Genomic DNA, 15,225 nt, shown 5'->3' with positions numbered 1-15,225 from the left:
CCTATTAAAAAATGGGCGGAGGATACAAACAGACAATTCTCCAAAGAAGAAATTCAGATGTCCAACAGGCACATGAAACGATGCACCACAGCACTAATTACCAAGGATATGAAAATAAAAACCACAGTGAGATATCATCTCACACCAGTTGGGATGCCCAGTATCAAAAAGACTAAGAACAACAAATGCTGGTGAGGATGCAGAGAAAGTGGAACCCTCCCACACTGCTGGTGGGAATGTAAGCTAGCTCAACCATTGTGGAAAGAAATATGGATGTTCCTCAAAAACCTATAAATAGAAATACCATTTGACCCGGGAATTCCATTCATAGGGATTTACCCAAAGAATAGAATTTCTCAGATTCAAAAAGACACCCGTTTATCGCAGCAATATTTACTATAGCCAAGATATGGAAGCAACCTAAGTGTCCATCAGTAGATGAATGGATAAAGATGTGGTACATATACACAATGGAATATTACTCAGCCATAAGAAGAAAACAAATCCTACCATTGGCAACAACATGGATGGAGCTATAGGGTATTACGCTCAGTGAAATAAGCCAGGCAGAGAAAGACAAATACCAAATGATTTCCCTCATTTGTGGAGTATAACAACGAAGCAAAACTGAAGGAACAAAACAGCAGCAGACTCACAGACTCCAAGAAGTGACTAGTGGTTCCCAAAGGGGTGGGGTGGGGGAGGGGAGGGTGGGGAGGGAGGGATAAGGGATTGTGCGGTATCATGATTGATGCACATGGTGTGTGTGGTGTTATGAGGAAGACAGTGTAGCTCAGAGAATACAAGTAGGGACTCTGTGGCATCTTACTACACTGATGGACAGTGACTGCAATGGGGTATGGGGGGGACATGATAATATGGGTGAATGTAATAACCACATTGTTTTTTCATGTGAAACCTTCATAAGAGTGTATATCAATAATACCTTAGGGGAAGGAAATCCCAGAGGAGAGAGCCATGTTACAGATGGAGGCCTAAAGCTGATTTGATTCTTACAGAAATTAAAGAATGTGACACACTTTTCATGCCAATATTTTAGAATAAAATTCATAACCATTACAGACATTAAAGTAAAAGAAGCTAAAAGAGTCCCATATGGATACAGCACAGGAATGACAGAGTTTTGAAACAATCAAAAATAAAAGTCAAAAGTTAATGTTCCAGTAGTAATGAAGAGTTGAAGAAAGAATAGCAAACAGAAAGAAAATAAATATCTATTAGGCTTCCCCAGAGAAACAGAACCAATAGGATATATATATGTATATGTATATGTATATATATATATATACATATATATATATAAATCCATATATGTCTAGATCTATATTTAGATGTATCTAGATATAGTTAGATATCTACATAAATTGATATCTATACTGAGAGAAAGAGATTTATTTGAAGGAATTGGAAGGCATTATGGAGGCTTGGAAAATCCAAAGTCTGCAGGTAGGCCAGCAGACTGGAGATGTTGAGAAGTTGCAGTTCTATCCCAAAGTCAGTCTACTGAAAGAACTAATTCTTGCTGAAGAGAGGTCAATCTTTGTTCTATTAAGATATTCAGCTGATTGGATAAGACCTATCCATAACATGGAGTGTAATCTGCATTACCCAAATCCACCAATTTAAATAATAACTTCATCAAAAAAACACTTTCACAGAAACATTCAGAAAAATGCTTGGCCAAATTATTGGCACAATGTGGCCCAACTAAGTTGACAAATAAAATAAACCACCACATCAAAAAGAACTATCAGACAAAACAAAGAACTACAAGGAATCCAAATTGGTAAAGAAGAAGTCAAACTGTCACTATTTGTAGATGACATGATATTATACATAAAAAACCCTAAAGACTCCACTCCAAAACTACTAGAACTAATATCGGAATTCAGCAAAGTTGCAGCACACAAAATTAATACACTTGCTTTCCTATACACTAATGATGAGCTAGCAGAAAGAGAAATCAGGAAAACAATTCCATTCACAATTGCATCAAAAAGAATAAAATTCCTAGGAATAAACTTAACCAAGGAAGTGAAAGACCTATACCCTGAAAACTACAAGACACTCTTAAGAGAAATTAAAGAGGACACCAATAAATGGAAATTCATCCCATGCTCTTGGCTAAGAAGAATTAATATTGTCAAAATGGCCATCCTGCTTAAAGCAATCTACAGATTCAATGCAATCCCTATCAAAATACCAACAGCATAGCCAGAGATGGGTAAGATTCCTCAAGGGAGGAACAACCTAAGACAGGCACAGTCGCAGGGGGGCCATCAGGTGAGAAACTGGGGATCAACAGAGGTGAGGCTTAGAACCTCACCCCCCCCCTGTTTTGAGAGTAATCTTCTGCGTCCGTGGATGTTTTATTGCCCTTGTCTAGCTTGGATTAACACTTAGTCTACAGGCACACACCTGATCATCTACATTTGCTCTCTTACAGCACTAAACTATGTTTTCTACCTTTATCTTGCATCTACCTACCACTTCAGCATTTTATTAAAAATAATAACAATAATAATAATAATAATAATAATAAGGGAGAAATGTGGGATTCACATATAAATCAAGTACAAAAATCAAACAAATATTCATATTTGACCTGATTTTTTATAGTTCATAATGCCTGATCAAAACCGAAAGTTTCTGTGAGGACTGCCCTTGTACTGTTCACCATGTAAGAACTTATTCACTATGTAAGAATTTGTTCACCATGTAAGAACTTGTTCGTTATGCTTCAGAAGATTGGAGACTGACAAGAATTAGGCTTGGGGTGGATTAATGATTGTGCATTGAGCATTGAATCCCCTATACAGAATTTTATTGTTGTTAACAACCATTTGATCAATAAATATGAGAGATGCCCTCTCAAAAAAGAAAAAAAATACCAACAGCATTCTTCAACAAACTGGAACTAATACTTCTAAAATTCATATGGAACCACAAAAGACCCCGAATAGCAAAAGCAATCCTGAGAAGGAAGAATAAAGCAGGGGGATCTCTCTTCCCAACTTCAAGCTCCACTACAAAGCCACAGTAATAAAGACAATTTGGTACTGGCACAAGAACAGACCCACAGACCAGTGGAACAGAATAGAGAGTCCAGACATTAACCCAAACATATGCAGTCAATTAATATACAATAAAGGAGCCATGAGAGCCTCTTCAACAGCTGGTGTTGGCAAAACTGGACAGCTACATGTAAGAGAATGAAACTGGATCACTATCTAACTCTATACACAAAAGTAAATTCAAAACAGATCAAACACCTGCATGTAACTCATGAAACCATAAAACTCTGAGAAAAAAACATAGGCAAAAATCTCTTGTACAGAAACATGAGCAACATCTTCATGAACATATCCCCCCAGGCAAGGGAAACAAAAGCAAAGATGAACAAGTGGGATTATATCACAGTGAAAAGCTTTTGTACAGCAAAGGACATCATCAATAGAACAAAAAGACATCCTATAGTATGGGAGAATATATTCATAAATGACATATCTGATAAAGGATTGACATCTAAAATATATAAAGAGCTCACACACCTCAACAAACAAAAAGCAAATAATCCAATTACAAAATGGGCAGAGGATCTGAACAGACACTTCTCCAAAGAAGAAATTCAGATGGCCAACAGGCACATGAAAAGATAGTCCACATCGCTAAGCATCAGAGAAATGCAAATTAAAACCACAATGAGATATCACCTCACACCAGTAAAGACTGCCACCATCCAAAAGACAAACAACAGCAAATGCTGTCAAGGTTGTGGAGAAAGGGGAACCCTCCTACACTGCTGGTGGGAAAATAAATTAGTTCAACCATTGTGGAAAGCAGTATGGAGGTTCCTCAGTAAACTCAAAATAGAAATACCATTTGACCCAGAAATTCCACTCCTAGGAATTTACCCTAAGAATGCAGCAGCCCAGTTTGAAAAAGCCATATGCACCCCTATGTTTATCACAGCACTATTTACAGTAGGCAAGAAATGGAAGCAACCTAAGTGTCCATCAGTAGATGAATGGATAAAGAAGATGTGGTACATATACACAATGGAATACCATTCAGCCATAAGAAAGAGACAAATCCTACCACTTGCAACCACATGGATGGAGCTGGAGGGCATCATGCTCAGTGAAATAAGCCCAGTGGAGAAAGACAAATGCCAAATGATTTCCCTCATTTGTGGAGTATAGCAGTGAAGCAAAACTGAAGGAACAAAATGGCAGCAGACTCAGAGACTCCAGAATGAACTAGTGGTTACCAAAGGGGAAGGGTGTGGGAGGGCGGGTGGGGAGGGAGGGAGAAGGGGATTGAGGGGTATTCTGTTTAGTACACATGGTGTGGGGGATCACAGGGAGAACAGTGTAGCACAGAGAAGGCACACAGTGGATATGTGGCATCTTACTACACTGATGGACAGTGACTGCATTGGGGTATGGGTAGGGACTTGATAATATGGACAAATGTAGTAACCATATTGTTTTTCATGTGAAACCTTCATAAGAGTGTATATCAATCATACCTCAATAAAAAATAAAATAAAGAAGAAAAAAAATCCTACCATTTGCAACAACATGGATGGAGCTAGAGGGTATTATGCTCATTGAAATAAGCCTGGTGGAAAAAGACAAGTATCAAATGATTTCACTCATATGTGGAGTATAAGAACAAAGAAAAAACTGAAGGAACAAAACAGCAGAAGACTCACAGAACCCAAGAATGGACTAACAGTTACCAAAGGGGACTGAGGAGGATGGGTGGGAAGGGAGGGACAAGGGGGAAAAGGGGGCATTACGATTAGCAGACATAATATGGGGGGGGTCATGGGGAGGGCTGTACAACACAGAGAAGACAAGTAGTGATTCTACAGCATCTTACTACGCTGATGGAGAGTGACTGTAATGGGGTATGTGTTGGGGACTTGATGATGGGGGGAGTCTAGTAACTGTAATGTCGCTCATGTAATTGTAGATTAATGATACCAAAATTTAAAAAAAAGCACCAACTGCCAGGGCAACCTCCATTTTCCTGTGTAAGAGACCTTCAGCTATAAATACTTAGTTATCCATTTTAGAGATCATTTAAAGAGATATAAAATGCAAAAAATATGTTATTAAAAATATTTCAAAGCAAGAGATACATCTATATGTAAGGGTCTATTGTAAAAAATTTTAAGGCTGAAAAATGAAAAACTCTTTCAAAATAGTGGAAACACTTGAAAGCTTATTTTAAAAGATTGTATCTTATAAGGAGTTTGTGTGAAGCCATTCTGTTAGGGAGAAAGACAGGCATGAGCAGGATGAAAAGAGGGTGGGGCCAACAAAGAACTCAGGGAGTTAATCAGATAAAGCCAGAGAGCCTGAGATAACTCAGAGAGTTAATTAAATGAAGCCACAGGGACCCAGAGTGACTTGAAGGGCACAGACACTCTCCAGATAGAAAACCTGAGAGTACAGGCACTCCCCAGAAGACAAAAACTCCCCAGATAAAAAATGTGAGAGCACATCCCAAGTCTTCATTCCTTCAATCAGATCAGCCCCCAAGGCCAAAGAATGTCAATCAAGAACTACTCTGCCCTACCAAAAACCCCATAAAAGAAGCCTCACAGTAAGGAGCCCACCTCTGTCTACCTTGACTCTGGCCCACTCTTCCATTGGAGCGTAATCAAATAAACCTGACTTTGTCTACCTTGACTCTGGCCTGCTCCTCCCTTGGATAGTATTCAAATAAAACTTACATTCTGCTTCAAAAAATAATAATACCTTAATTTAAAAAAAAAGGAGTAGGGACACACTGCTTACAATCTAAAAAAATGACTATACATTGACAAAGGGTAGAAGTGAGGTTGGAAGTATGTGTCAAATCTCCTCAGTCTTTTTTTTCTATAAAATTACCTAAATCCATTACAAAACAAAAGAAATGGCATGCTGGGAGGTGCTGTCATTTCACACCCACTGAGTAGGTTCTGAACTGCGAATAAAGATCCACGCCTCCGAAAAGGCTAAAAGGACGCCTGAATCCAAAGAGACAATGATCTGAGGGAAGTGGGCCCTAAGCTAAACAGGAATCTCTGGAAAACATAAATGGAGTCGTGAAAAGCAAGGACAAATGGCTAGATGGAGAAAGCAAGGACTCCCTGAGAAGTCACCACTGCCTGCAGGCCCACAGCAGTCACCCACCCAATTCTCCATCAGGCTGCAAACAAGCCGGTGCTTCCTACTCCTCCTCGTGGTTCCCATGCACAGAGGAGGAGGAAAGAGCGGGGCCGGAGGCGCATGGCAGCCTTCACACTTCTCAGTCTCAGTGCTTGACTGCATGCCTCCACTCCCTCAATGCCGAGCTAGTAGATGAGAACTGCCCTGAAGGGGCTCCCCAAAGTGTAAGGCAGCAAGGAAATTCACCAGCAGGTGTAGGGAACCCAGCCATACCCACATCCAGCCCACATGAGGAAAGGAACAGTGGCACTTGCTACCAAGTGATTCAGAAATGGCATGCTGTGGACTCTTATGGTGAGACGGCTGTGTGTGACCCGGCTACCAGACTGCAGTTGGCTGCTTCTCTTAGGGGTATACTTGCCTTCCCTACACATCTTAGACATCTTAGTTTTGTTTTGCTCATGGAAGTATTCATCTTCAGAGTCTGAGTCAAGCACCACGTAGCTGAATGAGGAGATGGAGCAAAACAAGGGAAACATGAATTCAACATTCTTCCCAGCATTCCCTACAATGGATGTGATCACTTCGAAATGTTCTGGTTTGTTTCCTGCAATAAGTGTTCCCCTTCTTCAGAACTACTCAATCATTATTCCTGAATTTTCATCTTTTCCATCTTTCTGCTGAATCTTTCCATCTGTCTCAATCCCTTCAAAAGGAGGTATCCTGTCAAGTACTGAGAGTGAAATGGGCTGTCAGGGACATGTATTCTAACAGGGTTTTTTTTAGGGGGGTTGGGGGAGGTTGGGTAGAGAAATGTCCAGCTGATTGCTGTTTTCCTTTATTGGTATTGAGAGCTAGCTGCCTGAGAAGGGTAGAGGGCCACAGGTGAAGAGAGGCAGCCTCCAAGCAGAGAGTTTTCTCCTCGGTGCTGCTGTGCAGCCCCAAGCCAGCACCCTAGCTGACAGATCGCTCTGGTGGAGGTAAGACTCAGCAGTACCCTAGGCCAAGCAGAGTGCCTGCCAGTGGTGAGTACCCCTCTGGGTCCTCATTCTCGGCTGGCCCTGGTATTTGGGTCAGAAAGTCAAAATTCACCCCCTTTCTGTATTTTTTAAACAGTGTATGTTAAGTCTGATATATGTTTATGATGAGAGAGGAGTACTTAAATCCCATTAGAGGACTTGTCTGCACCTGTTATAGACATGAACCAATTACTCCATTTCCATCAGATTCACCAATTTTAAGTTGCCAAGTTGATGGGCCTTTGCTATCTTGTTGACCATTCCCTCCTTAACATTCTCTCTTTTCTTGATTTCAGGGCCACTGGTCTGTTTTGGTTCTCCCTCACCTTTCTATCCCCTCTGCACTCACTTCTTTTCCTCAACTCATTTCCAGGCTTTATCCACAGCCCTTTCAGAGCAATCCAGTAATTCCTAAGGCTGGGGTAAGCATTCTCCATCTGCCATCCCCGTCCACTCTGCTTCTGACCTCTGGCTCCACAGTTAAGGCTTCCTACCTGGATATCCTGTGGGTAGCACCAGTTTTTAGTCAGCATGCTCAGGAATAGCCTTACCAACTGGTTATTGCTGGCATCTGTCCTGATCAGGCAGGCAGCTAACCTGACTAATCCCTCTGTATTCTATTGGTTGTTAAACTGCCCAAGCAGAATTCATCACCTTCCTCCCCAGGTTCATCCTACCTACACTGTCCCACATATAGAAACCACCTGGGACTGGACCAATACCTGGGGCACTCCTCTCAGGTCTCTTAAAATGGATTTTCTTTATGTATTTGTTCAACATCTATCTAGTGGAAGCAGGAAGAATTCAATCTTTCTATTTAAAAATTAGTTACTTTTTAATTTACCAAATAAGGACTTTATTGCATATAATATCATTAACCAGACTATTTCTAAGGATCCATAATAAACCATTTATAATGTAAATGACAGTGATGGAAATATCGGCATCTCTGATGGTGGTGATGGTTAGGCTACCACATCTGCTTGTCAAAATGTATCAAACTGTACTAGTACTAAAAAGGGGCAACTTTGCTGTATGGAAATTAGACCTCAATAAACCTAACATTAAAAGTAATAAAACCAATCATCTCCAATAAATAGCTGGATACAATGCATTATTTGGTTCTTGGATTTCAGCTGACTGCAACTGAGTTTAAATCACTTTTAACACATCAGTGTCAGCTTTGGTGGCTTACATGTTATAAAATAGCCAACAGAGATAAATCAGAGCTGGCCAGAAAAATTCTTCCCATTTGACAGCACTATTTGGCCTGGTGGGAGAAACAGGAATGAGCAATTCATCTCTGTCCCAATAATTCAAGGACTTGCTGTGGAAACCACAACGGTCCAGCACCATGTTTTGGATTTGTTATTTTTTCAGCACGTCCTATTGTTTGATGTGTTGATATGCAACACCCCTTCATCTAGCTCTGGTTAGAGCAGAGGTCTCCTGAATCAGAGCAGTGGTAGGTAAATAATGCTGACAGGTAGGTTAGGGTCAGATCTCGAAGGACTTTACCTATCAAGCAATAAAGCTTGATTTTCCTATGACAAGCAATTTGAATAGGGCTCAGTCTGGGCAAAGCAGCACCTCAGGAGATTAATCTGGAAGCAGATGCAGACTAGATCAGAGGAGGAAGACATCAGGGGGAGGGGCCCACTGTCTTGCCAATGGGTTTCAGCCCCGGGCAATTTCGCTATGGATTCAGTGTGACCAAAGAAATTGACAGCAAAACGTTCTTTAGGGTGAAAGGGTTTATTACCTGGCTTGTTCTCTGGTGGTAGGTCGAGCACTAGCATCTCTACTTCCACCCAGAGCACTGGTTGAGCTCTCTATATAGTGCAATAATAGCTTATTGCCTACAGGTGTGGAAGTGGCAGCCCAGCAAAAGGACAGTTACATCATCAGGTGGTTTAAGTTCAGTGAGGATCCTGGCCACAGTTACATCATCAGGTGGTTTAAGTTCAGTGAGGATCCTGGCCATAGGAACCCCAACTTCCCCACCCTACACCCCTCCAGGATTCTCACCTTACAATCTACACGCTTTCAATCTTCTGCAATGGTCCCTGTGTGAGAAAGCTGGAGCACTGTAACCAGATTCCACAATAGCAACAGAGGATAACAACTTAGAGATAATAAAAATTAAGATACAGCAAGATTTTTTAAAGCTCTGAAAGTATTTGGTGGCATGTGTTTATTACTATCAACATTAAAATTTAATGAAAAAATTTTAAAGTTAGAATTCTGGTAGCAAAGAAGTTGGGGTAAATAAAGGACAGCATCTGCCTCAGGTGTCAATCAACTGCTAGCCACACAGACCACTCATAGGGAGTCTGTTCTCTGAACCCCATGTTGTAAATCAGGTCGCATTTGAGATCTTTGAATCAGTCAGGAGAAGCAAACTACTTTTGTGGTAACAGCCTACTCTTACCCCTGCTGGTTCTGCTGCTGCCTGAACAACCATGCAGGCTGGGGATGAGGCAGGGCATGCACACTGGCTCTTAAGAGCTTTGGCCTCCAGGCACAGCCCATTGGCTTGAAATAGTCTCATGGCCTCACCTGCTGAAAAGGTGCCTGGGTTAGCTGTTTGATCTCCAAGCAGGGGTTTCCAGGATGGGAAAAGTGATGAGTATTAGTAATAATGTTATGTACCTACTCCCCAGGACTACCTTTGGCCCCACTCTAGGATGACAAGCATCCCTAAAATTTAGATACAGAAGGCCTGTGGGTCACTCTTTGGGGAGCACTACTTTAGCGAGATGTATTTCACATCCAAGAAATGGAGCAGATGATTTGTTAAACTACTTTCCTACAGCCACACAGTGAGTTGGAGGCACAGCCTGGACTCAAACCAGTAATCCTGCCTTAACCTCTTCCAGGTGGGTCAAAAATATTTACTGTCAGATATATTAATCCATGCCAGGAAACCAATGTGGTGCTTAGGATTTTTGAACATGCCATGCTAATTCATGGAGATGATTTATAAGTAAAGTATTGTAAAGTATTTTTACACAAAGTAAAAATATTTCTTCCTAGGTTTCCAGGGGGAAATTTGGGTAATTAGCAAGGAAGGGTAATTATTTGGGATAAGCAAGATTGAGCTTGGGTTCCAAAACAGATTTTGGAAGTGGACAGCCCCTGTCTCCTGCTGTGGGCTGGCTCTTTTGCTGGGCCAGGCTGACTAAGATACAGCAAGATTTTGATACAAAAATTATAATAATCCTCAAGCCAGAGGAAGTTCCCAATCCACAAAGACTTTAGGGGCGATAGGACACATGTTTTAATGTCACCAACATAGGTAAATCTTGTCCATCAGGTAGGATGCATGCAAGAGAGTGGTCCTGTAATAGGACTGTAGCATGAAGGGGGTCTCTTCCAGGTCAAGTATACCATACTTTAACTCTTTTGCCCATGGGGGTTACTGAAGGGTATATATATATTGCTACTGGAGGTCTGTGCACTGGCCATAACGATAAAACAAAACTCCCCGGTAAGATGCTCCTACCTTCTGGCCGTTCAGGATATACTACTGTGACATTTGGTGGCCACTCTGTGGTTATTCCAGGAATACACAAGAGGCCAGCTTCCAGGCCTTGTCTCCAAGGTGCCAGGAGAGCCAGCCATCATTGGCCCATGTGTCAAAATGTCCAAGGCCACGTCCACTCAATGGAGTCTCCAGGGTTCAGTGCAGTTGGTGCTGGCAGCAAGATGTTATTCTGGTAGCCAAACCTTGGCTTCAGTGATTCTTCCTTGGTTTGTACTTGCAGTTGTAAAGGGGAGGCAGCCATATGAGTTAACATGTCTACGGGGCTCAGAGCTCCCTTTTGGGGTCTCTCATTCAAATGCCGTAGCACAATCCATAAGCGGACTGACCATCCCCGCAGACTATTGGTATCTGCCCTTAGTCTGGAATTTAACAAGCCATTGTGCCTCTCTATCATGCTTACTGTGGTAGGATTGTATGGCACATGAAACTTCCATTTGATTCCCAGCTGTCGTACCCATTCTTGCAGTGTATGTCCAGTAAAATGGGTGCCCTGATCACTCTCAATCACCTGTGGTCGGCCATAGGCAGCAAAGAGATGCTCCAGGCCTCTTTTGGTCATCTGCTGGTCTGCACAATGGGTAGGAAAAGCAGCCAGAAGTCCAGTAGCTGTGTCCACACAAGTCATCGCATACCGATATCCTTCTGACACAGGTAGAGGCCCAATATAGTCTATCTGCCACCAGACAAAGGGTATAGGCCCCTTAGCTATTGTCCTATGTTGCTGTGGAACTCAGTGTAAGTCCCTTTTGGAGCACATGACACACTCCTGCCGGGCTCTACTAACTTCTTCGAAGGTCAAAGGCAAGCCCCACTGACGGGCTACAGACCACGTTGTCTTTTGCCCTGCATGCAACAAACGCTGATGTAGCCATTGGGCTACATCAGAGGCAGGCTTTCCTTCTAACCAATGTATCTGGGCCAATTTATCTGCCTCATCATTTCCTGGGGATGCCAGTGGCAAATGACCTGTCACATGGTATACTGTAATTATTTTAGTCTGACCACAGACCCGTAAGTCTTGCCATAATTCTTGGCCCCAAAGGGGTTGGTGACCAGCCAGTCAGTTGGCATGGTACCAGGTTGGTAGCCACAGGGTCAAGCCCTGATAGTGCAGCTATCAGTGCAGACAACTATAGGGAAGGGCTCCTTGCTGATCACAAGCCACACAGCCCGCAACTCTGCCCATTGGCTGCTCTTCCCCTCACCATCTTCCATCCATATTGTCTCAGTCTTAGGATGGAAAGCTATGGCGCTCCATTTTGGGGGGCTGCCCACGGCTGGAGCCATCTGTGTACCATGCATCTTCGGGTAAAGGGGCTTTTCCGTCCTGATAGGGACTCTCTGCTGCTAATGGTTCAAAAGCAAGTTCTTCCTGTTTTTAACTACTATATGTCACCAGCCCCAACAAGCATTGGAGTTCTTCACTCAAGGGGCTACTAGAGAGGGCACTACGCTGCTATAGGTAAGCACCCCACTTGGATAGTGTGGGTGTTTGTGCCACACCACTCCTTGGCTTTTGGGTCCAGTCTTGTACCCACCCCAAGATGGGATAGGTGGTTATTACCTTTATTGGGGCCATTCCAGTGATGGGTTCTGTAGCCAGCAAGGCATGATACATGGCAGCCAGTTGTTTTTCTATCAAAGTGTATCATACCTCTGCCCCTTTCCAGAGTTGTGACCAGAATCCAACGGGTTGGTGAGTTTGTTCAAGCCACTGCTAGAGACCCCAGCCATAACCATCTTCAGTGACATGAACATCCAGCTCACAGGGCCTTGATGGGTCTATCACACTCAAGGCCTGCACGGCCTTGACTGCCTGTTTTGCTGTAGTAAAGGCAGATGCACATGTCTCATCCCAGTCCCACCTGAGGCCTTTTCATACCAACTGGTATAAGGGCTTCAGAATTTGTGCCAAGTGTGGTATAAACACTCTCCAGTAGCCTAGAAGACCCAGAAACTCCTGTAGCAATGCTACTGTTGTGGGCGTAGGAAAGGCCTGGACTATAACTGATTCTGGTATAACCTTGGTCTTACCCGACCAGAAGACCCCCAAGAATTTAACAGACAAACCAGGTCCCTGAACCTTGGTGCTGTTCACAGCCCATCCTTTCTCCTGTAAATGTTGCAGCAGTCTAGGTGCTGCACATTCCAGATCTGAAAGAGAATCGGACGTGAGCATGACATCATCAATATAATGGTACAGCTGCACCGTTGGCGGTTTCTCCCATGTAGCCACGTCCTGGGCTACAAGTACATGACAGATGGTGGGGCTGTGGAGGTATCCCTGTGGGAGGATGGTGAAAGTCCACTGCTGTCCTTCCCACGTGGAGGCAAACTATTCCTGACTTTCCTGCTCAATGTCAATAGAAAAGAAGGCATTAGCAAGATCTACCACATAATGGTATGTTCCTAGTTCATGGCTGAGGCTATTCATCAAGCCTGCAATAGAGGGGACAGCAGCATGCATAGGGGGTATGACTTTATTCAGTTCTCTGCAATCCACAGTCATACACCAGGAGCCATCTGGCTTTTTTACAGGCCACACTGGGGAATTGAAAGGACTATGGGTGGACTTTATAATACCCACCTTTTCCAGCTCCTGGAGAGTTTCTGCAATCTCTTTATGCCTTCCAGGCAGTTTGTATTGTTTGGTATTAGTCAGCCAATGGGGCACAGGCAAAGCTGTGGGCGGGTGCCTAGCATGTCCCCTCAGAACTGCCTTCAGCACATGTACTCTGTCTGAACTCACCTGCAGTGGTCTGCAACCATAGACCCTGCAGGATATCAATCCCCAAAATATACTCAGGAATAGGAGATATATACACAGTACACTCTTTTGGGGGTAGATGCACAATTCCCAAAGAGATTTTTGCTTTTTTTTACTCTGATAGCCTTCCCCCCATATCCATCTATGATAGTGGGAGTCCCAGGGAACTGCTCAGGATTAGCATGAATCAGTGAACATTCAGCCCCTGTGTCCACCAGAGCCAGGACACGTTGTACATTCACTGGGGACCAATGGATAGCTATTTTAACACGTGGCCTCCGGTCCCCCCCTGGTCCCTCAGGGCAGATACCTTGACCTTTCCCTCAGTCAAACCATGTTCCCCAATCACCTTCCTGTGTGGGCTCAAGTGCAGTTGGCTTGTTCTCCAGCAGGAATTCTTGCAAACACACAGGCCGGACTCGTGGCTCTGTCTCTGACCTCTGCCTCTTTGGTCTTAATGGCTGGAACTGCTGCTCTGGTTTCAGCTGTTGCCACAGCTCTAGTAAGATCCTATATGACTTCCCATCTAATTTCCTTCCATCTGCTCCTGCCTGTATTAAACCAACCCACATCTGGGTCCTCGTAACCTTCATAGGGCCCTGTAAATTCTTCTTGTGAGTAACAGGTCTTATTTCTTTCTGGATTCTCGTTGCTTCTGCCTCTCCTAAATCTGCTACTGTATGTGTCACCTCGCTTATGGGATGCCCTAAGTGAGGGGAAAGAATGGCCACTAGAGACCCAAAGAGGGATGTAGGAGCCATTTGAAGTACAATATTTCTTATCCCAGTAGTGAAAATCTCTTCATCTGGGTTATAATTCTCTGGACTATAGATGGCATTTCTTATGCCTTGCTCTTGTAGCACCTGTTGTAGTTCAGCATGTCTGCAATCTAACAGGAGAGGATGGCAGATCACCTGGATTGGGCCACACAGCAGAAAGTGCAGCCATAAGCCAATCGAGGAGGGAGTGACTCCCTGGGGTCTGATGTGCATTTTGTAATCACTGCTTCAAGGCAGGTTGCACTGTCAGGGAAGACAGCTTTCCCATCTCTGATCACCAACAGAACAATTCCATCCACCCCTGAGTCCCACAGACGCAGGAGCCAAGCTGATATTGACTCCTGAGGGCTTCTGCCTAAACCAGGAGCCCAAATCCACCAGCTCAGCCTAAGTATATGGGTGGACCATAGAGTGCTCCACGACATTGGGAGGGGGCTGCTCCTCTCCTTGGGGAACTTTCAGCTGCTGGCTCTTTATTTTCTTTACAACCACTGGGAGTGCTTTCAGTACAGGAGGAGCCAGTGCCCCCAGCATCACCCCTCCATTCTTCTCCAGCTCCTCCATTTCTGGGGCTGATGGCACCTTTCTTTCCCCTCCCCTGAGTGCCTCCTCTGCTACAACCTTTACCTTTTTTACTGTGCCTTGCAGCAATGTTACCTCTGTCTTCAGAAGCTCTCTTGCATTCACCTCAATGCTTCGCAGCTGATGTTCTCATGCCACCTCTGCCTGTGCTTCCCTCAGTAGTTTGTCTTTTTCCTTGATGGCCTCTTCCTCCTTCAGAACACCTGGCAGCACTGCCGTCTTGTCTCCAGTGGCACCTTGCTGCTGGCGCTCTTGTGCTGCCTCCTCCCTCATCCCTGCGTCTGTGGGACTCAGGGGTGGATGGAATTGTTCTGTCAGGATCAGAGATGGGAAAGCTGTCTTCCCT

Source organism: Manis pentadactyla, chromosome X, assembly GCF_030020395.1.
Source record: "Manis pentadactyla isolate mManPen7 chromosome X, mManPen7.hap1, whole genome shotgun sequence".
In the NCBI taxonomy this organism is placed as follows: Eukaryota; Metazoa; Chordata; class Mammalia; order Pholidota; family Manidae; genus Manis; species Manis pentadactyla.
This window is presented reverse-complemented; position numbering follows the sequence as displayed.